The following is a 20,755-nucleotide window of genomic DNA, read 5'->3' on the forward strand; positions in this document are numbered from 1 at the left end:
GACACAGGGGCAGGAGTCAAGCAATGTGGCAGAAAGGGAAAGGAAATACATCCTCTCTTGAGGCTCCAAAAGGAGCCCAGCCTGCTGGCAGTCGGATGTTAGCCCTGGGAAACCCTTTCAGACTCTTACCCAAACAACTGTAAAATAAAAATTTTGTATTATGTTAAGCTTGTAAGTATGAGGTAAGTTGTCAGCCCAGCAGTAGGAAACCAGTACAGGTGCTTACTGAAAGCAGCAGATTGAGTGTTTATTTACATAGCAAGTGTGGAGACCTTCATTAGTCTTGGGTGACATGTTGTTTTGGAATCCTGGCAGCCAGTCCTTACCTCTCCAGGCAGGAACCTGGAAGAGTCTTCTCAGAGGACCCTGATAAGTCCAGAAAGACTAAAGAAGCTGGCCCCTGGGATTGCCAGTGAAGCTGTTCAGCTGGATCACTGTAGAAAAGTCCACGGTGCACAAGCCCCACTATGTACTCAAGCGTGGTGAACCTTTTAGGGGGTCCCATTAAGACTCAACAGACATCTGAAGAAAGTGTGTAAGAAGAGATTCCTAGACTAAAACAAACAGAGGAAAAATCAACTTGAGTGAAACAAAATTAATTCAGTGAGGAAATGACTTAAAACAACTATTATTTTGGGTGGTCATTTGGCCTAACAGTTAAGATGCCTGCATCTTATATATGAGTGCTTGGGTTTAATATTTGCCTCCAGCTGCAGCTCCTGATCTCATCTTCCTGCTAATGCTCACCACGGGAAACAGCAGGGATGGCTCACGGACTTAGGTCCCTGCCACTGGTGTGGGAAGCCTGGATTGAGTTCTTGGCTCCCGGCTTCAGCCTGATTCAGCTCTGGCTGCTGCAGGCATTTAGGAAGTGAAGGAGCAAATGGGAGATACCTCTCTGTCAGTCTGTCTCTCTGTCCTGCAAATAAGTAAATTTTTAAAAATCTATTGTTTAAATATCCTTGAAAATAAAAGATATTGATCAATGAATCAATAAGAGGATGCTATAAAAAGTAGCCATAGTCAAAAAAAGAATTCTGAGAAATTAGAAATGTAACAGAAATGAAAAATTCAGTAGAAGAACTGGAAGATAAATTTAAGGAAATTAAAAAAAAATTATTTGAAAGGCAGAGTCCACCAGATAAAAAACTACTAAGAGGGATAATGTATTTAGTTGTTCATTAACAGTCAGGGCTATGCTGATCAAGCCACCATTTCCCATAGTGTCCACCTCACTCCAACAGGTTTCCCTCTTGGTGTTCCGTCAGTCGTCACCGATCAGGGAGAACATATGGTATTTGTCCCTTTGGGACTGGCTTATTTCACTCAGCATGATGTGTTCCAGATTCCTCCATTTTGTTGCAAATGACTGGATTTCGTTGTTTCTTACTGCGGTATAGTATTCTAAAGAGTACATATCCCATAATTTCTTTATCCAGTCTATCGTTGATGGGCATTTAGGCTGGTTCCAGGTCTTAGCTATTGTGAATTGAGCTGCAATAAACATTAGGCTGCAGACCTCTTTTTTGTTTGCCAATTTAAATTCCTTTGGGTAAATTCCAAGGAGTGGGATGGCTGGGTCGAACGGTAGGGTTATCTTCAGGTTTCTGAGGAATCTCCAGACTGACTTCCATAGTGGCTTGACCAGTTTGCATTCCCACCAACAGTGGGTTAGTGTCCCTTTTTCCCCACATCCTCGCCAGCATCTGTTGTTGGTAGATTTCTGCATGTGAGCCATTCTAACCGGGGTGAGGTGAAACCTCATTGTGGTTTTGATTTGCATTTCCCTGATTGCTAATGACCTTGAACATTTTTTCATGTGCCTGTTGGCCATTTGGATTTCCTCTTTTGAAAAATGTCTATTGAGGTCCTTGGCCCATCTCTTAAGTGGGTTGTTGGTTTTGTTTTTGTGGAGTTTCTTGATCTCTTTGTAGATTCTGGTTATTAACCCTTTATCTGTTGCATAGTTTGCAAATATTTTTTCCCATTCTGTCGGTTGTCTTTTCACTCTCCTGACTGTTTCTTTTGCAGTACAGAAACTTCTCAATTTGATGCAATCCCAAAAGTTGATTTTGGCTTTGACTGCCTGTGCCTCCCGGGTCTTTTCCAGAAATTCTTTGCCTGTGCCAATATCTTGAAGGGTTTCTCCAATGTTCTCTAGTAACTTGATGGTGTCAGGTCGTAGATTTAGGTCTTTAATCCATGTTGAGTGGATTTTTGTGTAAGGTGTAAGGTAGGGGTCTTGCTTCATGATTCTGCACGTGGAAATCCAATTTTCCCAGCACCATTTATTGAATAGACTGTCCTTGCTCCAGGAATTAGTTTTAGATCCTTGATCAAATATAAGTTGGCTGTAGATGTTTGGGTTGATTTCTGGTATTTCAATTCTGTTCCATTGGTCTATCCATCTGTTTCTGTACCAGTACCATGCTGTTTTAATTACAACTGCCCTGTAGTATGTCCTGAAATCTGGTATTGTGATGCCTCCAGCTTTGTTTTTGTTGTACAAGATTGCTTTAGCTATTCAAGGTCTCTTGTGCCTCCATATAAATTTCAGCACCATTTTTTCCAGATCTGAGAAGAAGGTCTTCGGTATCTTGATTGGTATTGCATTGAATCTGTAAATTGCTTTTGGGAGAATGGACATTTTGATGATATTGATTCTTCCAATCCATGAGCATGGAAGATTTTTCCATTTCTTGGTATCCTCTTCTATTTCTTTCTTTAAGGTTTTGTAATTTTCATCGTAGAGATCTTTAACGTCTTTGGTTAAGTTTATTCCAAGGTATTTGATTGTTTTTGTAGCTATTGTGAATGGGATTGATCTTAGAAGTTCTTCCTCAGCCATGGCATTGTCTGTGTATACAAAGGCTGTTGATTTTTTTTTATTTTATTTATTTATTTATTTATTTTTTTGACAGGCAGAGTGGACAGTGAGAGAGAGAGACAGAGAGAGAAAGGTCTTCCCTTGCCGTTGGTTCACCCTCCAATGGCCGCCGCTGCAGCCGGCGCACCGCGCTGATCCGATGGCAGGAGCCAGGATCCAGGTGCTTTTCCTGGTCTCCCATGGGGTGCAGGGCCCAAGCACCTGGGCCATCCTCCACTGCACTCCCTGGCCATAGCAGAGAGCTGGCCTGGAAGAGGGGCAACCGGGACAGAATCCGGCGCCCCGACCGGGACTAGAACCCGGTGTGCCGGCGCCGCAAGGTGGAGGATTAACCTATTGAGCCACGGCGCCGGCCAGGCTGTTGATTTTTGTGCATTGATTTTATACCCTGCTACTTTGCCAAACTCTTCTATGAGTTCCAATAGTCTCTTAGTAGAGTTCTTTGGGTCCCCTAAATACAGAATCATGTCATCTGCAAAGAGGGATAGTTTGAGTTCTTCCTTCCCAATTTGTATCCCTTTAATTTCTTTTTCTTGCCTAATAGCTCTGGCTAGAACCTCCAGAACTATATTGAATAGCAGTGGGGAGAGTGGGCATCCCTGTCTGGTTCCAGATCTCAGTGGAAATGCTTCCAACTTTTCCCCATTCAATAGGATGTTGGCTGTGGGTTTTTCATAGATTGCTTTGATTGTATTGAGGAATGTTCCTTCCAAACCCAGTTTGCTTAGAGTTTTCATCATGAACGGGTGTTGTATTTTATCAAATGCTTTCTCGGCATCTATTGAGATAATCATATGGTTTTTCTTCTGCAGTCTGTTAATGTGGTGTATCACATTGATTGTCTTGCGCACATTAAACCATCCCTGCATACCAGGGATAAATCCCACTTGGTGGGAATGGGAGAATGGGAGAGGGAAGAGATGTATAATTTGGGACATGCTCAGGCTGACTTGCCCCAAGTGGTGGAGTTGGAAGCATACCAGGGGATTCCAATTCAATCCCATCGAGGTGGCATGTACCAATGCCATCTCACTGTTCCAGGTGATCAGTTTCAGTTCACAGTTGGTCATGGTGAAGGGACTGGGAGTCAAAGGGAGCACATAGACAAGTCTAGTACCTGCTAACGCTAACTGATGGAGTAAATAAAGGGGAGAGTGATCCAACATGGGAAGTGAGATACTCAGCAGACTCATAGAATGGCAGATGTCCTAAATAGCACTGTGGCCTCAGAATCAGCCCTAAAGGCATTCAGAGCTGGCTGAAAAGCTCATGAGAGTATTTCAGGCATGGAAAGCCAAGACACTCTGGCAAAAGATCTCTGCGAGTGAGATCCCAGTGGAAAGAACAGGTCATCAAAGAAGGAGGTACCTTTCTCTGAAGGGAGGAGAGAACCTCCACTTTGACTATGACCTTGTCTAAACAAGATAAGAGTCGGAGAACTCAGAGGGCTTCCATAGCCTTGGAAACTCATGACTGGAGCATAGGGAGATTACTGATGCCATAGACAGGAGTGTCAATTGGTAAAGTCAACAACAGGAGTCACTGTGCACTTACTCCTCATGTAGGATCTCTATCCTTAATGTGCTGTACATTGAGATTTAATGCTATAACTAGTACTCAAACAATATATTTCACTTTGTGTTTCTATGGGGGTGCAAACTGTTGAAATCCTTACTTAATGCATACTAAACTGATCCTCTGTAAAAAAAAAAAAAAAAAAAAAGAAATTATCAATTCCCAACTTGACTCTCACTGGGATTAAACATGACAATAGGTCTGATCTCATTTCATCATCATTTAAAAAAATCATCTATTATTTTTCACTTTATGTTTCTGTGTGGGAGCAAACTGTTGAAATCCATACTTAATGTATACTAAGCTGATCTTCTGTATATTAAGATAATGGAAAATGAATCTTGATGTGAATGGAAGGGGAGAGGGAGTGGGAAAGGGGAGGGTTGTGGGTGGGAGGGACGGTATGGGGGGGAAGCCATTGTAATCCATAAGTCGTACTTTGGAAATTTATATGCATTAAATAAAAGTTTAAAAAAAAAAGAAAGGCAGAGTCACAGAGATAGAAGGGGGGAGAGAGGGAGAGAGGGAGAGAAAGAGAGAGAGGTGATAATGAGAGAGAAATATCACAAGGGCAGGCAATCATTTTTTTGCACATTTAAAAGAATAGGTGTTGTTGGTTCCTTTGTATATAATCAAGAAAAAGAGAGGCCAGATCCTTATGAGACGTAGGGACAAACTTTAAAAGGATGTGGTCAGGCTACTGGATCTGTTTACTATTCCCTAGATCCACTGCTCACTCCATAGGAATGGTGAGAGATGTGTGACAGATTCAATGAATATTGTATCTTTTCTCTTAATGTCATAGCTTGTGTTACAGCTTTAGTCTCAGGATATCTAAGAAGCAAAGGCTCAGCCTCTTGGAATTTCTGAAGCTAGATTACCTAGGGAATTTGGATTTTTTGTTTGGATTGACTTTGCTACTTTCCTCTGAATGCTTTCCACAAAGGGAGCTTCATATATGGAGAGAATGGAAAAGGCTTCTTCTATGGAAGTTCATAAGACACTGAGTTAAAACAACACAAAGCAAAAGTTACTTTTTCCAAATTAAAAAGAAAAAACAAGAACATTAAAGTAAAAAAGAGAATAGCACCAGGAAAAAATAACGGGACTACAATATTAATTGTCCAAATGGGCAATTAAGCACAGTTGAGTTTTAAGTGGTCTGCAAACAGCTCCTGAATAGTGTAGTTAATATATGGCAATGACTCCACACTAATTGTGACTCTTTAAATAGAGTAACGCTCCATGCCCTTCTCTGGAGAACATGATGAGAAGAAAAAAGCAACCCTCTGAGTCATTTTACTCGTTCTTAAAACAGCAACAGCAGCAGCAGCAGAACGCTGGGTTTAGCCACTGGAACTTGTTGGTGTGAGAGTTGCTGAGGGTTCCTGGGATATGGAGCCAGCTTGTAGATGTCTGCTTCACCCTTCACATCTTGTCTGCAAACAGTGGTTAAATTTAAGCTTGCCTACTCTTTGTTCCTGCAGCGGTCTAACTTTTCTTTAGGAACTTCAGTCTTTTTGGAAGTAAGTGATAATTACCCTGAATACCCTGAGTGCCTTGTACCTGAGTTGTGCAGAGTTGACCACTCAATAAATATTGGCTGAGTGAGTCGAATACTATTTTAAAAGTAATTGAAAGGGTGGATTAGCAAAATCTTATTTATAGAATGTATTCTAAGCCTCCTTTAATTGCAGGCATAGTCATCATGTCCAAATACTTTGTGATTATATATTGATTCAACTTAACAAATATTTGCTGAGCACCATTATCCATACTACATCACAACATGGAGAGAGAAGACAAAGAAGTATAAGCAGTATCAGTTATCTTGCTTTATGGAGTTTATAATCTAGTAAATGAGTTGGATTAGAATGATGGTATGCTTGAAAATGTTGGGGAATAGAAATAGCTGGAATGTACTTGAGCAAAATCTTACTTCACTTACTCAAAGAGTACAAGATAAGTGAATGGAAAACAAAGGGACTACCCTGAGAATAAAAAAAAAAAAAAAAGAAAAAGAAAGAAAAAACAAGGATTGGGAGCACATCATTTTCTGGGGTAGATGAGATACTCTGGAGCCAGGGTTTCTTATTCTAGACTTAATACTGGTTCTCTTAATTTCCAATGTCACCTCAACTTTTTACATATTTACCTATCCCATTGTTGAGTAACTTAGCTGGAATTTGACATAAACTGGTCAACACTGGTTAGTTCCCAAGCAACAATGGTGACTCCTCTACCCTACCTCACAATCCTCCATGTATTTGGACATGCTTTTCAGATGTTCTCTACTGCTTTGCCTTGTTCCTGAGCTATAAGATTAGGCAATCAGTTTCAAAAGTTTGGGATTTGTAGATATGGACACAACCCTAGGTGCCCATTAGCAGATGAAAGGATAAAGGAAATGTGCTAAACATGGGTACTTGAAAAAATTCATGGAAAAGATGATTTAAAAGATAAGTTTATGGAGTGGGCATTATGGCACAGCAGGTGAAGCCATTGCTTGGGATGTCCACATCACATATTGGAGTGTCAGTTCAAGTCCCAGCTTCTCTGCTTCCCAGCCATCTTCCTGTTAATGCATACCAGGGGAGGCAGCTCAGGTGTTGGGCCCTTGTCACCCTCTGGGAGGCCTCAGTGGAGTTCCAGACTCCTGACTTTGGCCTGCCCCAGCCATGGATGTTGTGGGAATCTGGGGAGTGAACCAGCAGATGGAAGATTCCTCTCTCTATCATTTTGCCTTTCAAATAGGTGGAGATAAATATACATTTTTTTTTTTTGACAGGCAGAGTGGACAGTGAGAGAGAGAGACAGAGAGAGAAAGGTCTTCCTTTTGCCGTTGGTTCACCCTCCAATGGCCGCCGCTGCAGCCGGCGCACCGCGCTGATCCGATGGCAGGAGCCAGGATCCAGGTGCTTTTCCTGGTCTCCCATGGGGTGCAGGGCCCAAGCACCTGGGCCATCCTCCACTGCACTCCCTGGCCATAGCAGAGAGCTGGCCTGGAAGAGGGGCAACCGGGACAGAATCCGGCGCCCCGACCGGGACTAGAACCCGGTGTGCCGGCGCCGCAAGGTGGAGGATTAGCCTATTGAGCCACGGCGCCGGCTCGATAAATATACATTTTTAAAAAAGTATAATGTTTTGGGACAAATATTTTTGAAATCCACGCATATGTTTTTCATAATATACATTTTTCAAGAACTTTTTAAAGACCCTTCAAAGAGTGAAATCTGTACTTTGTAGCAATTTTGATGGAGCTAGATAACTGGTTAAGTGAAGTGAGTCAGGGACAGAAAGACATACCACATATTCTCACTTACAATTTATCTCAGAGAAGTAGAAAGTAGAGTAGTGCTGTGTGGGTAGGGAGGTTGGAGAAAGGATACTTAATGGGTACAGGGGTGCAACTGGATAGAAGTAATAACTTCTAACGTTTTATAGCTAAGTAGGGTAACTAAGGCTGACAAAATCCAATTGTTTATTTCAAAATAACTGACAGAGCTATTTTGATGATTTCCAGCACAAAGAAATTATAAATGTTTGAGATCGTGGATACATCAAATGCCCTAATCTGATCATTACACATTGCATACATATATTGAATTCACACTGTACCTCATAAATATGTATTTTATTATGCATCAACTAAAATTTTTGAAAACTCTTTTAGAAAGTTTGAGATTTGTAAGGGACTTGAGCAAGCACCTAAATTGGCCTTGGAGGATTCTATTTGCTTCTTAGGACTGTGCTGGGATGTATGGGGCTCTGCCAGGAGATGAATGAAATGCCTGAAGCGAACAGACACTGAAGGGGAAGACAGCACCCACAGAGGTCCAGGGAGACAGGAAGTTGCGGTGCTCTGTGTTCTCTCTCAAGTCTTCCAAGTGTTTGGAGTCCTGCTGCATTGAGATGGAAGAATGTCTCTTGTGTTTCTGTCCAGAACCTGGAGAAAACTTCTGTTTCTCTGGAGCAGCTTTTCTTCTACTCTAACCTTGTGGCTCTAGAGAGAGCTGCCATGTTCCTGCCTGACATCAGCCATCTTTCCACAGTTGACTGGCTCGGGGTGCTCAACTTACTCAAAGTGGACAAAGTAGTCTCTGCAGTTTCCCTAACTGGAACTGAGAGAACAGTCTAAGGACCTGGTTGTGGGAGACTTGGGGTAGGAAGCTGGCCAGCTCTTGGAAGTCATGTTTTCTGTCACAAGATGTGAGCTGGCCTGCAGTGGAATGTGATACGTGGGGTGAAGAGAAAAGCAGACAAGAGATAGCACTACAGGAGTCCTGGAAGTGTTGGAGTCCCTGGTTCCTACTGTTTGGGAGACACGGTTTAACTCTGTGTGGTCTGGTTGCAGAATTTTCCCTTTAGTCACTAGCACTATGCATGCCTCCAAATACTCCCTGGTTTCTGCATAGCTTGCTGTGCACTGGGTTTTTGTCACTTGTGTCCTTTAAAAGGATCCTGATGGGTGCAAGGATCTGCTCTGATTCTGGCCTTTTCGCTGCCTTTCTCCTGTGTTCTCCCCTCTGCTTTTATAAGCCACCAACTGATCCAATCTTCCAATTTTCTGTTCTTTTCCTTACCTTCTTTCCCCTCCCTACTTTCCCCACCCTCGCCCTCAACACTGCCCAGATGCCTCCTGTTCTCCCTTCCTTGTGATTAATTATCATCGTTCATTTTATACAAACAGCCGCTTCAAAAATGTTTTTATCCTGAAGGCCCTTTTGAATGTGATTCTTTGGCAGCTATTATTTGGGACTGTACTGAAGAAAAAGATTCAGGAAACAGAAATTAATGTGTGGTCTTTGTTGATTACCTCTGGGTTATATAATTACAGATTGTTTTTGGCTTTTGCCTTTTTTGTAATTAAGCCAACTGCTACAATAATCAGATATTTTTCTTTTATTAAAAATAGCTGAAATATTTTATTATTGGCCACCTAAATTTGTTATATAAATACATACCTCTTTCTCTTTTGTCCTTGTTGATGATGTACTTACCATCCCAGCACCTACATTAAGGGTGACTTTAACAAAACATAATCCTGTTGGGTGGGCATTCAGACTATCAGTTAAGGTGTCTGCATGCTACAACAGAGTGCAGGTTCAATTCTTGGCTTTAGCTTCTGACTCCAGCTTCCTGCTAATACACACCCTGGAAGGCAATGGGCATGGCTCAAATAATTGGGTTCCTGTCATCTATTGTCTTGGTTGGTGGGGGGTGGACATTTGAGGATTGAATCAGTGGATGAGAGCTCACTCTCTTGTCCCATCTCTCAAAAAAATTTTTTTGCAGTGTTTTGCCAAACTTTTCTGTAAGTATTTGTCGAACAAACTGATAGAAATGATATACTACTATAGTTTTAAAGATTTTGTGACTATTTTAAAACTTACTTTGCATGAGTTACATTGAACATCTTTTCCTTTGATTATTGTTTTTAGCCCATGCTTATTTTGCTGTTGGACTATGGCCTTTTCACTTTTTATTTGTTGAACTCTGTATCTGGTGGAGCCAATAAGCCTTTGATGATAATGTACAATAAAAGTACAGCATCTCAGAAATAACAAATATGATATTTAAGAAATAATCACCCTGAGAAAATTCAGAGGTCCTTGATAAATATGGATGGGTAAATGAATACGTAAAGTAAATGACTATGTGAATGAATAAGTGTTTCCTCCACACAAAAAGCAGGCACTAGTATGTCAAAGCCTGTTCAGTATAAGCCCTCAGATCATTTATCAGACTGTCAGTTTTGTCAGCTGATATGTCCGTACTCCTTGACCAAAGAAGGCTGTTCAGTAGACACTCCGGACTAAACCTGGAAATGATATATTTGACAGTTTTAAATAGAGAAGGAAAACTCCATTCCAGAATTCATCCCAGCTGGGGAAGGAAAGGCAGATGCTCAACACAAACATTTTAGCAAGTTGCAAAGATAAAGAGGAAACAAAGGTCAAACTGAAAATAATCCTCTCTCAAATGCAACATTTGGCCAAGGAGAGCCACTGACATATATTCTCTGGTCTGAAGGGAGCTATAACCCATACCACTTTAGCCCAAGTTGCCACATACATGACAAGTTAAGGGAACATCAGGCAGTTAAGGAGAAACTGGGGTAGTTTAAAGAGAATGATGACATCCATGATAATGAGATGCTGGCATATCATGCAGATATAGTACCATGGAAATGTACTTCAGTGCTACCTTTGGGCAAAACATTCAGATCATATAGCACACACCTTCTAAATAAGCAAATCCACTTGTTAGAATTTATATTAAAAAAAAGTTTCTGGAGATTGTATAGACATATGTGATGACATCATTAATCTGAGTGTTTCTGCTGTTTTTAATAGCAAGAAATAAACTGGAACAGCTTAAATGCTAACAATAGGCACCTGGTTAAATTATAGTACATAGATGAGTAAATAAGCCATAATTAAAAATAATGATTTGTATTCATGGTCATGAAATTATTTTCAATATATTCACATATCCTCTTAAGTGAAAAAACAAATTTTATAATAGTGTATATATTTCTATTTGGTTAACAATATTGGTGCATATATAAATCCATGTTGATTTTTTTTTTGACAGGCAGAGTGGACAGTGAGAGAGAGAGACAGAGAGAAAGGTCTTCCTTTACTGTTGGTTCACCCCTCAATGGCCGCTGTGGCCGGCGCACTGTGCTGATCTGAAGCCAGGAGGCAGGAGCCAGGTGCTTCTCCTGGTCTCCCATGGGGTGCAGGGCCCAAGAACTTGGGCCATCCTCCACTGCACTCCCAGGCCACAGCAGAGAGCTGGACTGGAAGAGGAGCAACCGAGACAGAATCCGGTGTTCCGACCTGGACTAGAACCCAGTGTGCCAGCGCCACAAGTGGAGGATTAGCCTATTGATCCAAGGTGCCAGCCATTGATTTTAAAAATTCTGAGAGGTTTGCTGAAATGTTTGCAATCGTTACCTTTGGATTGTGGAATTACAGACATTTAGAAATGTGTTTGCTTATCCTGATTTTTTAAACAGTTTATTATTTATTTGAGAGGCAATGAGAGAGAGAGGGGGAGAGAGAGAGAGAGAGAGAGAGAGAGAGAGAGAGAGAGAGAGATATCCTATTTATTGGTTCAGTCTCCAGATACCTGTGATGGCTGACTGTGGGTGGGCCCATGACAAAAGCCAGGAGCTAGGAACTCAGTCCAAGTTTCTCACATGGGTAGTAGAAACCTAAACACTTGAACTTTCAGTGCTGCCCTCCAGGATCTGTTTATCAGGAAACTGGAGTCAGGAGGCAGAAATCAAACCCGTGCACCTGGATATGGGATGTGGTCATCCCAATTGCACCTTAATTACTAAGCCTCTTCACTCCATCCTGATATTTCGTTCTTCAGTAAGGAATATGTTATTAGTATAATAATATAAATTAAATTAATTTTAAAGGTGAGATGAGGACACTGACAAGTATATTCCTCCTTCCTTCTCATATTCTAGTCTTAGAGACCCTACTGTCAATGACCCTTAGTTCCTAGAAGCAGTTGGTAAACTATGTGACAGAGAATCCCACCTGTCCTGAGTATTCTGTCTGGGGATCTGGAATTGAGAAATTGACAGAGTCAGACGATGAGTGCTAAACTGAACCATCATGCAGAGCAGGATCCAGAGTGGGCGGGATCCATGACACACCAAGGCAACTGAAGCATGGGAGAGCAGGTTTATTATTTCTGGATAAATCAAGAAGGCCAGCTTGCAGGGCAGGAACAGGAGCAAAAGTAGATTCCAGAAGGGAGCAGAGCTGAGAAACCAAATGGCCTTCTGATGAATGGAAGGTAGAATCTTGCTATCCATGGAGCCCTCCACTTCCTATGTCTGCTTGGACCAACTCTATTTCATTTCTGGATTTCAGAGCCTTTGTGAAATTGTGCTTCAGTTTTAAAAGAAAATCCCTCTTATCTCTGGATTGCAGTGAGTTTCTGCCCATTGTGATAGCCTCGGTAAAGACAGAAGTGCATACCCTGAAATGAGAAGCACGGTAGGCCTCCGGAGAGGGGTGATTGAAGGTCATCAGCCACAGCTTCTGTAGCAGGCTCACCCACACACCCAGCCCTGTCTTAGTCTGCTCCTGTTGCTATAACAAAGGGCTTGTTACTGGGTAGTTTAGAAACAATCAGAATTTAGTTCTTGCAGTTCTGGAGTCTGGGAAGGCCAGGATCAAGATGCGAGCAGATTTGGTGTCAGGGAAGGCTTGCTCTCTGCTTCCAAGGTGGAGCCTTCCTGCCTCTTCATGTGGTGGGTGGCAGAAGGTAAGTGGGATGAATTCACTAATTCCATCCACCAGAGCTAAGCCCTCAGGCTTAATGATCTCCCAAAGGCCCTGTTCTTAGCACTGTTGCATTGGGGATTTTAAGTTTCTATATGAATTTTGGTGGTAAACGAACATTGAAAGCACTGCCAGCACCATACTGGGTTTTTAGATTTTCCATCTTTGGCCATGAACATTGTCAAACTGAAGATGGCAATTATCTTTCAAGAGAAGATTGAAAACAAAGAGAAGCAAAACCTTGACAAACGTTTCTCCCGAGGCAGCTGTAATTCCTAACTCATAACTACCCAAACATGTGGTTTTGTGGATTTCCTTGAAGACTTTTGAAGGTGAGGATTTTAAAGTGTGGCTCTGCTATTCAATATTCTAAATTCTGTTGTGCAGAACTTAGCCTGAAATGCTTGAAAGCCTTGGTGAAAAAAAGCAATATATAAGTGCATCATCGATATAATAATATAAATTCAATTAGAATGCTTATTCTGTTCTGCTGAGCTTCTTTCCTGACCTATGTCTGAAATGGCTCTTGGCAGAAGCTTTCTCATTATGAGGAACTCACTGTTCTGCCCCAGCTCTCTGTCAAGTGCTGCCACCTGTTTGGCACTTTCTACTCTTATTTTTTTTAAGTCAAGTAGCCCATCATGTTAAGATCTGAAGCTTAGAGTCATGGCATCAGAATGATAGCATGTGGTTTCCCCTGATTAATATTTCCTGTATGTAAGTTATAGTTGCATTTTGAAGAGTAAAGAGGGCAATTTGGCTACTTGATTGTTGTTAAGGTCGGATGGTGGCCCAACAAATGAAGAGCCTAACACTTTCCCTAATAATTTCCTCCTAGTAGCATAATTCATCTTTTGTTATTATAGGAAAGCACAGATTATTGGCGATGGCCTAAATCACTTGCCTTTTGAGTGAACCAGATGTCTAAATTATGCATTGCTAGGGGTATTTCTATTTTTGTATTAATAGATTTTATTTTTACAACAGTTTTAGGATTACATAAAAATCAAGCAGATAGTATGGAAGTTCCATTTCCCTCTTCCTCTACCTCTGCGCCAGATTCTGTTTTTAACATCTTACATTCATGTGGTACATTTGTTGCAACTAATTAACCAATGTGGTAAGTTTTTAACTGAAGTCCATAGTTTATTAGGATTTATTTAATTCTAACCAAATGTCCTTTTTCTATTCCAGGATTGCATCCAGGATGTCACATCACATTTAGTTGAAATTGTCTCCTAAGCACCTCTTGGCTGTGGAAAACAAAAACCAAAATAATCAAGAGCTCTAAAGACCCAATTCTAAGGCAAGAAACTTCTTTGATATTTACCTTCCTCTGTGACTAGTGGTGCCTAGGCAGGCACCACTCTCTCTTTACATTGGCGCATACCTGAGCATTGGTAAGACAAGCTGCAATTTTCACAAGTGACTATTAGAAAGTGAGGAATAAGAAATATTTGAAATGTCTGAAAAAAACAAATAGTGCAATAACAATAAAGTCTCTGAATTTTAGCACTAGCATCTACTATCTCAATGAAATATCAATATACTGTATTAACCTCCCACCATTCTTTACTGTAACATAAAGTTGATATGGCTTTTCTCTCTCCTAGTGTTGTTGGTAACTTGGACACCTCCACTAGCGATTGTTTGCCTAGCCCTCAGAACTTTATTTTATGCCCAGTCAAGTGCCAAAGTCCTTTATTTATTCAAACTCAAACTTTTGTGGGTTTGATGATTCTAGACGATTCCTCCCTGCTCAGATCTAGTCTCTGTTTTGAGATACTTACTGAAGTGGGTAGACCAATATGCCTGCAATATTTACAGTCCTCTTTTAGAGGACCACCTTCCATCCCAGAAAGGCCCTAGGCAATTCTTTAAACAAATATATTCACGATGGCACTGTGGGAGCTCATCTTCTTGGGCACAGTAATTAGACCATTTGTGGACTATTGATGAGAATCTAGAAGCCAAGAGGTTGTAGAACAAGAACTTTGATCAATCAAAACAATGGGGATTGAAATGGGTAAATAAAGTATGAAAAGAAACTTAGAGAATGAAGGCAGCAAAGCCATAAGGCAGAAGGAGCATGAGTAATAGAAATGGTCAGCAGAAGTAATGAGTCAACCAAAGTGATGAGTAAGTGGAAACCAGATGACATAGGTCATTGTTTATAGCAGAGAGGGAGGTGGAGAAATAGAAACAAGCTGACTCATTGTACTAGCAGAACTCTAAGAACTCCTGGGGCTGAGGTAGTGACAAGGTAACTGAGATCTAGAATTGCCTAAACCAACTCCTGAGCTCTGTGCCTCTCTGGGAGGCCTAATCTTTAAGGTATTCTCGGGTTCCAGATATTACATTGTCCTCATTTCTACCCATACACTAATTGGGTCTTGTTCCTCAAGGTAACAGAAGGGAGTTTAAATAACACGTGTACCCTGTGTGCACTCAAGTTGGCAGGACATTTGGTTATTACTACAAATGATCTAGCCCTCACCAACCCAGCTTATTTACTTTGCACTTCACAGAGAAGCTCCAAATTGTTTTATAGAGGCTCAACTTTCACTCTAACATGGGGAAGCAACCTATAAAAGTCAAATTAATGCATTCAAAAATTGTATCATGGGTAAAAAAGGATGCACTCCCCCGCCCCTCAGATTTCAATTGTCAACTCCCTTGCATTTGCATTGAGTTCTGCTGTTAACTGACTAAACCACAATCAGTTTAGTTATTCTCTTTGATTTTGGATTGGTTTGATTTTGATTATGGCTGGATTCTCTCATAGCCTTCTCCTCTATTAAGAGTTGCTAATATTTATACATGCAAGGTAACAGTCTGAAAATTTACGTGTATTAATTCATTTAATCTTCACATCAACTCACTGAGGAAGGTATAATTATTATTCCCTAATTGTATGTAAGAACATTGAGGCTTAGAGAGGTTAGATAATTGGCCAGAGTTCATACGACTATTAAGAGGGATTTGAAGCATAATCTGTTTGAAGTTAGAGCCTTAGTTCTTAGCTAGGGGCCATGTTCTCCGATGCCCACTATCCTTGTGATTAAGTCCTTTCTACTTCCAATAGCTAGCACCAAGGCCAACATCCAGCCATTGCTTGCCTGGGTCGCCCAAGGTCTAGCCTGCTTCCCAGTAGTGTGCCATGCCTATCCGTAGCAAAATCTCTGATAAATGCCCCTTTAAGGGTCAGTATTGAGGAAATAAATTAGATTGGTTCTCTACAGAGTCACAGAAATTCACCTCCTAGTGTCTGTTTTCTCAAAATAATCTGTCTTGACCAGGTTATGTCACCATCCAGTCATTTCCATGGTGAGTTGAACCCACAAAACAGTATTTTCTCCTGGGGGTTGGTGAATTTCTTCTATTTCAGCAGTGGTTGGAACTGTTCCATTTCTCTAAACATTAAAGTTTCCCATGTCATGGGGGCAGTTAAGGCAGCGTGGTGATAGCTGCATCCGGTGTTCCGTGGTTCACAGCTGTTGATCAGTGGCCATCCTTCAGTGACTATAACTTCCTGCTGAGTCTGTTCTCTAGCTTCTGGCTGTTCTGTCCCAGCTGAGTCTGACTATGAGACAGGCAGGGGCAGGTGCTGTGCTGAAAGTGTTCAGCTCCTTTTCTGGAAGCTTCCATTATAACAGTTGCCATTTCCCATACTCTGACTCTTGGTAAAGGTGGGTGGGCCCCATATTTAATCTCCTAAAATAGGAAAAAGGCTGACTTCAAAGTATAAAACTACTTACGCAAACTTTAGATTGCCCAATAGCATCTCTTTCTTCTGGAGAAATTCCCTACCTCCAGAGGCAGCCCAGTGTTGTAGGACTGCTAGCCTGCGATCCTCTTTGGTAGGACAACTAACCTAATATTATGGATTGCTGACACTCTTTCCAGAAACTTACTTTATTGGCCAGGCCCTTTTACTATGAAAAATGCCAGTTACTCTTTCCACAGCTTTTCTCATAACTAGGGCATAGGCAAATAACTCAGTATTGGTTCAGAGGACCCAAAGGAATATTTATTGAGGGCCTGGGGGAAAGGTTTCTTTTCCTACAAAAAGGGAAGCATCCCTTTATTTTATTCTGTGTGTGATTTGTCCACATATGATCCTTGGAACCACTGCAGCCCTTTTGGTGTCATGAAAGGAGGTATTAATGTCAGAGTACAAAGAAGAAAAGTACCTGGGTCTCTGAGCTGTTGCATCAATGTTTGAAGTTACCTATCTTGAATTTTTTGTTATAATGATAGCAATGATTATAGTTATTACACTTAATATTGCAGGTTATTATTACTATTGCTAGCAGCTAGGACTTCTATGGAGCCTCTTTTATGCCAAACATTTCATTATTATGTGAGAGGATAAATATTTGTGTTGCTCAAACCATACCTTTTGGCTGAATATTCTATCCTTTGTAGTTGAAAACATTCTGAGACATTCACTACTCTGGTTTCTGTTCTCTCTAAGCCTTAGAGATCTTTGAGAGGTCCCTTTGGGAAGCAGGCTTGAGCCTGTCCCCTCCAACATATTTAATTCTCCCAGTATAGATTGAATCCTCTTTTCCTAGTTATCCTTCAATGAAGCCTCTTCTTCCATGCAAGTGTTTTGAGTTCTACCTAACAAGTATATGCAAAACCAACTATGAAGTTGCAAGGTCTTTATTTTAAGCCCAGTGATCTCTGAGTTATGCTGACAGTAAAAATCAGTACACGTTGAATTTTTTGAGGACCACTCTCACAGAAATATCTGAAAACGAAAGCTTGGAGTGAGGATGGGGAAACTATTTCTGTGGTTCTTCCCTTCCTCTCATTCCCTGACCACACTATTTCCAGAAGCCAGTCAGATTGCTCTAGAGCTCCATCTGCTCTGAGGACCTGTCCTTAAGTGTTGCTGCAAATGTTATCTGGTCACGAATGTCCACTGCAACCATTTTCCTGCTCACATACTCCAGCTGACAAAGCCTCACCTGCATTCATGCCTTCATATATAACAAAATACCAACCCAAAGAGCCCTATAAACCTTACAATATATATATATATATATATGTAGCTTTTAAGAATCATGAAGATTTGTTCATGACCTCCTTTCATTGTTACCAGCTCTGCATCCTAGGAACATATTTATATTCTACTCTATTTTATTACTTCATTCAACTATCCATATACTTTTGATTTTCCCCCACATATATGAACTATGTTTGAACTGGTCATATTTTATTTTGTTGCTATTGACTACCTCTCACAGTTTAATACTCATGACTAATGTTTGTCAACTATTCACAATTTACAGTTTGCTTTTCACATTTATTATTTCATATGAACCTCATAACCATTGCCATTAATATGAGAATATTGAGGCTCATACTTGCCTGAGACAACTCAGCTGAAAAATGGTAAAGGTGGAGAAGGAACAGATTCTTCTGAAGCCTACGAAAGTTCTTTCTGGTGAAATGCTCCTATGCTGCTTTAAGTTATGCGTGACTTTAAGATTGAGGCAGAAGCACAGGGACCAGGTCATGAAGTAAGGAAGGATAAACATGCGGGGCAAGCCTTTCAGTGCTAGAACTGCAATGGGGAGAGATCTAAGGAATTAGACTTTGGTGGGTTTAGAGCAGGTTACATGGGCAACTCCATAAGCCTTGATTTCCTCATCTGTAAAAATAGGGTTCCTGGTAGTACCCATCTCTTCACATCATTAGTTCCATTAGGGCAGTGATTGCCACATAGGAAACACTTTATGGAAATTGCTATTTTGATTTCTATCCTACATGGGCATGTGAAGTTATTGAAGAGAAATCTGGGGCAAATCAGATATCTTTTATTCTCCCTCCTGGCAGACCCTTTCATTTTCTCCATCTTTGGAAAAGTTCAGGATAATGTCTAGATTACAGAGCCAGTGCCTGGATGCCCTCGGGGATCATCAAACTTTGAATGTAAGCACCCTGGTAGTAAAGTCAATCTTGAGCTTAAGTAGAAACTATAATGTTCAGCTCTGTTCACTGTTTAAAGAGTTCCTTTAAAGAGTTTAATAAAGAGGATCAGCAGGATTCTTGGGTATTAAGCATGTCTTTCAAGGCAATATTTTAACAAGGAAGTATAATACAGCAAGCCCTTAGATTAATCTTCTCTTAAACTATCCATGAGCTCAAGATGCAGAGAAAAATATCCTTGGAAAATTGCAGAGACTTTTGCTGAGCCTACTTGGGAATGCAAGAAAATGATAGATGCTTGATTACTAACCCCCATCTGGGCTGGCTTTGTCTCTCTTGAAAATGTTAGAACAAAAATGACTGGAGAACTCAACAGCACTGCTTCTTTCTTTGTTCCTTTCTCAGGAAGGAGGCAATAGGATCTCTCTGGGTTTATCCCTGGGGCTGGTGGGAGGGCTGGGGCAGCTGTGTCCACTGTGGAGGTTCTCCACAGCTTCTTTACTGAAGTCGCTATGGGGTGTCCTCAGCACAAAGACTGTCTTTTCTCTGAGAGCTCATGGTTTATTTTTAACATCTGGTGCCAAGACCTTGTGTTGTTTGCTTGCATCAGAGTGTGGGCAGCATACATGCAATTTCCCAGCCTGGGAGCATTTGTCTGGTATGAGTCATTAGGAAGTGGCCGCTGCCTCTTTCTCCAGAGCTCTATAACTGGGGCCATTTTAGGTGGCCTGTCCTTATGCATTTGATTTTTAGTTCTTTAGTTTTATTTTTGTCTTCTGAAGAATTCTTTTAACAATTACAACACTTTGTGGTTACTTTTTTCTTTTCATATCAGTAAAATACTAAGACCTTTATTTCAGAAATGCAAGAAAAAGGAGAGAGAGAGAGAGAGAGAGAGAATTGGGTATTATCTTCTTTTTCTCATTTATTTTAGACATTGTGAGATGGGCACATATCACCTCTCTGGACTTCAAAGGGATGATGGAATTGATGATTTCTGTGGGGTTTGATTGGATAGGTACATGGGTTTTCCTATTGTCCTCAGATATCTTCTGCACTTTTTGCTCTGATGTATTCCTTTTAGTTGAGCAATACTTTATTCTAGCAGGCTCTTTAAAAGGCGGATCAAGATCTTGGAAGAACTTTCAGAGTGGAAACGATTTCCAGAGAGGGACTCACCTGAAACATCAGGTATCTGGAAGTTCACCACGACACCCGCCCAAGGCTGGCTCTGTTTTGTGCTATTATTGCAGCACTAACTGCTCTGAAGTACGGGGATAACTGTTCTCTACTCCCAGAATCTGTGTTCTCACATAGAATGCAAAATGCCTCTTTCTTCAGACTTCCTAAGTTCCTAAGAAGCATCAGCAGATCAAGTATAAGATGTCTTGAAGTGAGTATAAGACGAGTTAAGGGGGCCGGTGCCGCTGCTCACTAGGCTAATCCTCCACCTTGAGGCGCCGGCACACCGGATTCTAGTCCTGGTCGGGGCACCGGATTCTGTCCCAGTTGCCCCTCTTCCAGGCCAGCTCTCTGCTGTGGCCCAGGAGTGCAGTGGAGGATGGCCCAAGTGCTTGGGCCCTGCACCCCATGGGAGACCAGGAGAAGCACCTGGCTCCTGCCATCAGATCAGCGCAGTGCGCTGGCCATGGCGGCCATTGGAGGGTGAACCAACGGCAAAGGAAGACCTTTCTCTCTGTCTCTATCTCTCACTGTCCACTCTGCCTGTCAAAAATAAAATAAAATAAAATAAAATAAAATAAAATGAAATAATAAGACAAGTTAAGGAAGTACAGGTATATCAGTTTCACAGGAAGTAGGTCTCAGAGTTAAGAAGTTCGCCAGTACCCTTATTGGTAATGACTTTTTCCATGAGGGCTAGGTAAGGGAGGGAAAAGAAGGGAGAAAAGCCAATGGTTGTAAGTACCTACTATATGCCAGGCCCCCTGCTAAACTCTAGAGATAAAATAATAAGACATGATATGAATACACACATTTGCAAATATGTAATTGCAGCAAAGTATCATGGGAACTCTGTATG

General features: G+C 41.2%; 1 long non-coding RNA gene across 2 annotated transcripts in view; it reads left to right on the forward strand.

The window, feature by feature from the left end:
• Nucleotides 1–5,719: 5,719 nt before the first annotated feature.
• LOC103348109 (uncharacterized) overlaps nt 5,720–20,755 on the forward strand; it is a 42,082-nt gene continuing 27,046 nt past the window's right edge. For both annotated transcript variants that reach the window (XR_011389501.1, XR_011389500.1), the window contains exons 1-2: nt 5,720–5,988; nt 13,969–14,080. This is a non-coding gene — a long non-coding RNA (uncharacterized lncRNA). The remainder of the gene's footprint in view (nt 5,989–13,968; nt 14,081–20,755) is intronic.

The sequence above is a fragment of the Oryctolagus cuniculus genome, chromosome 6, assembly GCF_964237555.1.
Source record: "Oryctolagus cuniculus chromosome 6, mOryCun1.1, whole genome shotgun sequence".
Taxonomy (NCBI): Eukaryota; Metazoa; Chordata; class Mammalia; order Lagomorpha; family Leporidae; genus Oryctolagus; species Oryctolagus cuniculus.